Source organism: Meleagris gallopavo, chromosome 1 (genome assembly GCF_000146605.3).
Source record: "Meleagris gallopavo isolate NT-WF06-2002-E0010 breed Aviagen turkey brand Nicholas breeding stock chromosome 1, Turkey_5.1, whole genome shotgun sequence".
NCBI classification, from domain to species: Eukaryota; Metazoa; Chordata; class Aves; order Galliformes; family Phasianidae; genus Meleagris; species Meleagris gallopavo.
In genome coordinates, this window is record NC_015011.2 from 75,308,298 (window position 1) to 75,315,251 (window position 6,954).

Sequence of the window (6,954 nt, forward strand, 5' to 3'; positions counted from 1 at the left end):
TCTTTTTTTCCTTCCTCTTTTTATTTGATTTACATTTCCCATGAGTGATTGCTTCACTGGTCCCAGAATCTGACAGAAATCCAAGACATCCCAGAAGAAATACTTTGTTTTTATTCCTATGTATCAGTATCAATCCGAATCCTGTGATGATGTGATCTTTCAAAAAAGATCATTAGGTGCTTGCAAACACTTTTTTTCTTCTTTTCTTCTTTTCTTTTTTCTTTTTTCTGTCAAGAGCAAAGTTTAGTGTTTGGAAGAAAAAATATCTTTATGCAGGAGGTATTTTTTACTCATGTATAGAAAAACAGAGGAAGGTGAAGAGATGAAGAGAAATAAGACCAATGATTTAGAGTATTCTGGGAAAAAAACAGTTTCTGCTTTCATGCTCCATGGACAGAAATTGAAACTGTTGATACAGGAAAAAATATAAAAAGAAATCCTGTTTTCATATTTCCTTCAGAATTAATAGGGAAAGTGCTTAGAGATCATGTTTAGCTCAATATTATTATTGTTGCTTGTCAACAGTATGAAGCATAATTTCTAAAAAAAAAGTATTTAATTCATAAACAGACTATAAAGCACCACGCAAATGATTTGATACTTCCTGCAAATTTATAATGTCTACAAAGATGTATGTTTTTTTTCCACACTTCTGCTTTAAAAACATGAATTTTAGTCTGTATTTACACCACAGTAATAGGTCTTAATTTACACCCTATTTTTGGTTTCTACATTGGTACTTTCTGTTTGTAAGACAATACTAGTGCTTTTTATTACCACCTACAAGGGATGCTCCAAAAGTAATGTCTCCTATTTTATTATGTTGGCTGATGATGTCAAAGATGGATAGCGGTGGTATGGTAGTGGAGGTTGAAGCTTCCCACCAATATTCTGTTACATTTTGTTGCTGTGTGACAGATGGCAGCAGAGGGGTAGTCTGACAAAATGGTGTCTGACATGGAAGTATGTATGAAGCAAAGGTGTGTCATGAATTCCCCCTTGCAGAAAAGATTGCACACATTGACATTTACTGGTGCTTGCCGAACAGTGGGTCACCTCTGCTAATGTAGATTTTTACAAATGTGTCATGCAGGCTCTTGTTCACTGCTGGAATAAAAGCATAGCTAATGGTGACTATGTTGAAAAACAGCATTTTGTAGAGAGAACTTGCTCTCTCAAGTAATGTTATTGTTCTCTTTGTATCTCTTGTAGTTTTCATGGAAATAAATGGGAGGCTTTACTTCCAGAACAACTAATACACAATAGTACTATTTACTTCTATTACTACACACGTGTTATTATTAAGGCCATTCTGCTTTCCTGAGCTGTACCACAGGCCTTGCTGATGGCTGGTGTCCTGCTTCAGATTCTGCTTCTGCCCTAAGGTCTGCAGCAAGCCCTACTGCTTGCACTGCCTTGTCCAAAGGCCATGTAGATGTGCTACTTAGCGACATGGTTTAGTGCTAGACTAGACAGTACTAGGAAAATGGCTGGACCTGATGATCTTAGAGGTCTTTTTCAACCTAAAATGATTCTGTGATTCTATAGCTATCAATCCTGGCACCAGGAGCTTGCCAGTGTCAGGAGAGTTTTAGAGAAAGAATATAAATAATCCTTTTTTTACTGACATTTCTTGTTAGAGAGTTAAAATGTAAAACAAACATTTCTGGAATATCCTTACTTACATAGTTGACATTTATCCTCATTCATTGCAGACTACTGTGGCCAGTATCAGATAATGGTGGTAACTATAGCCTAAATGCCATTTCCCCAATAACAATAGAAATAGCACTCACCACCTCTTTTCATTTTGTGTGTGTGTGTGTTGACTGTGCTTCTGGACCACCAAAAAGGTGAAAGGAAGCTTGACTCTTGATTAATATTTGTACTACTAGAGCAAAACTCTGCAGTAATTGAGCAGATTTTACAGATCTGTCTATTGTACTTTTATTGTGTTAAGAAGATGTCAAAGATTGTTCTTAAGCAAAAAATGATGTGATCTGAACTTCAATATATCACTGGATAAAGCTATCAGCTGATGATGAGTGAACATGACAAGAATGTAAAGAACTGATGATAAAACAGGTCCCATTCAACAGCAGCAACTGGAAGGAAAGCATATTGAGATATCCTTTGTGTGAGAAGCTGGAGCTGTAAGGAAAACTAGGAATTCATTTGTTATTTATCAATTGTCCATGGATTTCCATGTCATCGTTCTTGAAAACTTGAATATTCACACTAGGGACACTGACATATTCAACTGCACAGGCTGGACCAGAGCAACAACAGCCTTCAACAACACCTACATATAGCACTGTGTAAGAACCCTTCTTTGTTTGCTGGCTCCAAACTTGCTTCCTGAGGTATTTCTTGTGATAAGACTCTAACTGATTTATTGCAAGTGATGGGAGCTACCGTGAGACAATCGACATCACTCTGTGGACATTTGAAAGCACCTTCCTACAGAGCTGCTTGCCTCCAGAAGAGAGTGCTCAGGAGTGTTTACTGGTGAAAGATCTGGCCTGTGACTAAATAGCTCCAGCTTGCTATGGGAAAAGTGGGGAATGATACCATCGTGTCCTGTGGAAAACAGATGCAGGTGGGCACCCCTGCTCCCTTTTATCTGATGGCAAGGCCATCAAGACGATGGAAATTTGTGTTGAGATCCCAGAGCCAGAAGCTGCCACTACAAGGAGAGCTGATTCACCATTTTGGATATGAGCTGTCACTCCAAAGAGAACTGACTTTGGACTTAAAAGTAAGTTTATACTACCACTGAAAAGTCATCAGTCTCAACAGAACAACGACGCCCGATGACCCATCACTACTGAAGATCAATGACTGAACTACGAACCACGCTGGGTCCATGCTGGTGACTATCTCCCTCTTGCTTCCTACAAAGACTCCTTGCTTCTTCTTTCCTATTTTTTCTATCGCCCTCCTCCCCTTCCCCATTACCCTAATTCATAATAGTGTCCATCCTCCCCTTCCCCATCTCCCTGATTAAGATTTGTAACAAACTGGTTGGACGAACATTTGAACCGTTGTTTCTTAATCTCACGCCGGGTATACAGGTATTAAAGAATCTCCTCTCCCTCCTATAAACTGGAGCAAGACACACCATCAGGTCCCACATAAAACATGTATAGGCACGCAAGTCCTCCATCTAAATGCAATGCTAATCACAGCACTGCAAAGTTGTGACATTTTACTTATTTTCTATAATGGTGAGTGTTACTTACCAGTTCAATTTTAACTCTGAATTTGGCTTCAGGTTTTATTGGAGAAGAAAAACTTGTGTTTGCATTTTTAAGTAGTGATTTTTTAGGCCATTCCTGGAATAAAGTGAATCACAAAGAATTGCAGCTTAACAGAGATTACTATTTCTGGGTAGAGATGTGAAATTCAGCACCATCAAACCTCACAAACTCAGTTGGCTACAGGGAAATACTCCTACTCCTGGATTATTATCTGAATTCTCAGCCTTTGGGTTTTCTTCCTAAAAAAGATATTGACTCATTTATCTTCCTGAATATCAGCACAGCATTCTGAATGTTCACCTTCTGCACAGTTTTCAAAATTCCTGTTTTTTTGTTTTTTTTTTCCCCCCACAAGATTTCCCCTTTAAAGAAATATACCATGAGAGAAGTAACAATGCTTCTTGGTTTGCTCTCAATTTTCCCACTCTAGCTATGATGCAGTCCTGATATTGTGAGACATTTGCAGATCTCTATTCCCTGCAACTTCACTGTTTGTTTTCATGGTGACATTTTTTGCTCTCCATAGCATACATAGCTAACTGAAAAGTAAAGCCATAATTTTCACCTTGTGTTCTACCCACCATGCAGCATTTCAGTTATGCCATAGACCACAATTTCTGTCACAAAATTGTTTTCTTATGTTTAAGAGGAGCAACGCTTCTTGAAATAAAAAATATAAAAAGATGTTCACCAATAAAAAAACAGTGCTTCTGGGAACTAAGCTTCCAAAATCATACAGAGCAAGTATGGCTGGTAATGAGAAAAAGATTGTTGCTGCATTCTGGCTAAAAGTTAAAGCCTTAATTTGGGGCATCAATTTCATTTGTTTGTTAGATGTAATTATAAACATTATTAATTAAAGTGAAGTTGACTTTCTATTTTTAGTATGTAGCAGAAGTGCTGAGAGGCGCATATCAGGGCTCAAGTCTTTGTGACCTCTCTAACTTAAGGGACATTTAATCTATTCTGAAATTCAAGCACCTAAAGGCTTCTCTATTCATCAAAACACAGAATTAATAAACACAGTTTTTAATAGACTCCAGTGCAGACTTTACACAGTTTCATCTCAGGTATTGCCAGCTGGAGTTTAAGTTTCCTGTATTTTCTGTCTCTTAAAGCCATCTGTACAGCCATACTCAAGCACATTAGGCTTGTGCCCATGGCTTTATCTGTTACAGTGCGATCAGTAGGATCACCTTTACCAGTTAACTACTCGTAAGAGCTGTAGTGCAATTATTTTCTTTTGTGCAGATCTTCTGAGATAAAACAGACTCAATTAGTGCAGTTCTGATGATACAGAAAGAAAGACAACCAGCTTTTCCAGAAGGGGGAGTGTGAATGATTGTCAATCAATCTTGTGAGTATGTAGATGAGACCTACAGAGTAAAAACAGATTTGCAGTCCTTATGGGAAAAATTCCAGGTAGTTGGCCGGGTAACCCAATATAAATAATTGGCTGATTTCTTGGGAATTTGGGACACGCTGACAGGCTGATTGCCTGTGATGCTATTTTCAAATTCCTTTATCAAAACAAAAAGCACGGCTGCATATTCTTTGCTGTTCAGAGCCCTGTGTTTAGCCAGTGTATTAAAATGCACACAGCTATTTGCCAACATGGTGGTCAGCACTGCATAGCACTGCCCCACACGCCCTGCTTTCAGTTGACACAGCATTAATAGTGCACTGACTGCTTGCTGTTGCTGAGCGATGGGTGTGAGAGAAGGGCTGAGCCGCATTGCCTGCCGTGCTGGGATGATTGCAGCCCACGCGTGCGGGTTGGACATGCCTGGATTACACTTTTATTCTAAAGACTATGAGGTTACAAGGAAAAAAAAAGGCAAAAGAAGAATTATAAACAAAGCTTCACTTTGTGTGTCTTCTGAGAGCATACAAGATACTTTTCACACACAGACTCAGCTATAGCACCGCCATCCATCTGTACAGGAAGCAGAATGAAAGTAAGAACAGAAGTGGATATGCTGATGGCTGAAGTCAGTCTCACAACCCAGCTAGCTACAGTCAGCTTAGCTCAAGCTGTTGTTAACATCTACATGTTTCTGCCAGCCAAGCTCTTGCTCCGTTACCATGAAGAAGACTGTAGAATTTATGCATGAGAACATCACTTCAGTATTAGTTCCAATGCATGTGGAAATGGCTAAGGGACACAGCAGTTCAAAGGAAGCTGTTGCATTACATGGTGCATTCTGTAAAGAAGGTTTAAACTCCACTGTCTGTGTTCCTTCAGCACTTTCAACTTTTGACTTCATGCAATAAAAGAGAAAAGAAAGTTGCTTGCCCTTTATGCTATTCTAAAAAGCTGATTTTCAATGTGATCATGATGTATTTCTCTTGCTTTTCCTCCTTTTAGTCCTACTATCCTCTTCCCTCTTCCTTCCCTCTTCTTCTGCAAGTACCAAATAGCAGAGGTTTATGTCAATTACATGAAATTAACAGTAAGAGACAATGGCTGTTATGGCTAGAAGTCTAGTGGAAGGTGTTACTGTCCATGGTAAAGGGGACTGGAACTAGATGATCTTCAAGGCCCCTCCTTACCCAAGCCATTCCATGTTTCTACGATTCTAAATCACATCTTGGGATGTTTTAGTTGGGCATCAGGAAAAGCTTTTTCATTGAAAGACAGTGCAGTATTTGAACTGGTATCTAGAGGAATGAATGATGTCCAGCTTTGGAGGCTTTCAAGACTCCGTTAGGCAAGACTAAGGTGATGTGATGTGACACTGGTGATATTTCAGCTCTTCAGTTTCTGTGATTCTGTGAAGAGTTTCTATAGAGCTGGAGAGTGTTTCGGTATAACATTCACCTGATTCAGTTTCATTCTATTTCCCATTTATCAGGCTGAAAGAACATCTGAGTAATTTGCTTAGTTTGTTGCTCAAGCTGTCGTAAGATCTTCAGGCTATGTTTCCTAATTAGGGAAAAGTAGACTTTGCTAATAAGAAATGCTACTAATACTGAGTATGTAGAAAATTCTTTTCAGTGTTTGAATATGAAGAGTCATAAATATTCTTCTCAGCTAGCTTGTGCTCCTAAGAGCAGTTTATTTCTAAATACAAGACTGTGAATGAAATAGATCCGTGAAAACATGGTCTCAGAAACATTAGGGACACCAGTAACAGTAGGCTTTATGTCTCCCATCCAAGGCCTAGTTCTGCTCTACTGGTCAGCAAGTATGTAAATATGAGCAAGGTCTCTTGCAAAATGTGCATTTGCACACTGTTTCCCTGCCCAGGAAGATGTTCGGGACTTTGACAGCCTAAGGTGTTTACTAGCACTATAATATAAGGTCCCACATGAGGTTCCAGAGAGCCTAACCACGCATAAGTCAGCTGTTACTGCCAGAGTTTCACAGAGTCTCTTGAAGGTGACAAGGGCTTGATCTTGTTTGTCATGTTTACAATGAAGGTTCAGTGTCATCTCACTTGCCAATTATTTGTGTTGGTGGAATCCCAATAGTAAATGGAATGGAGTGAGTTGTGAAGCTGCCTGATCTAGGTTGCCTGCTCAGTGCAAGACTAATGCTGCCCTTGTCTTCCTCTGCACAACGCATGGTTTTGTCACGCTACGTTGGGTCTCCTTTCAGATGAGGTCTTTGGTCACCCATGGAGTGAAGTGAAAAAGTTAAATACTTGACACATCTCTGTAAGGATGTAAGGATCCCAGCAGGCTGAGATTT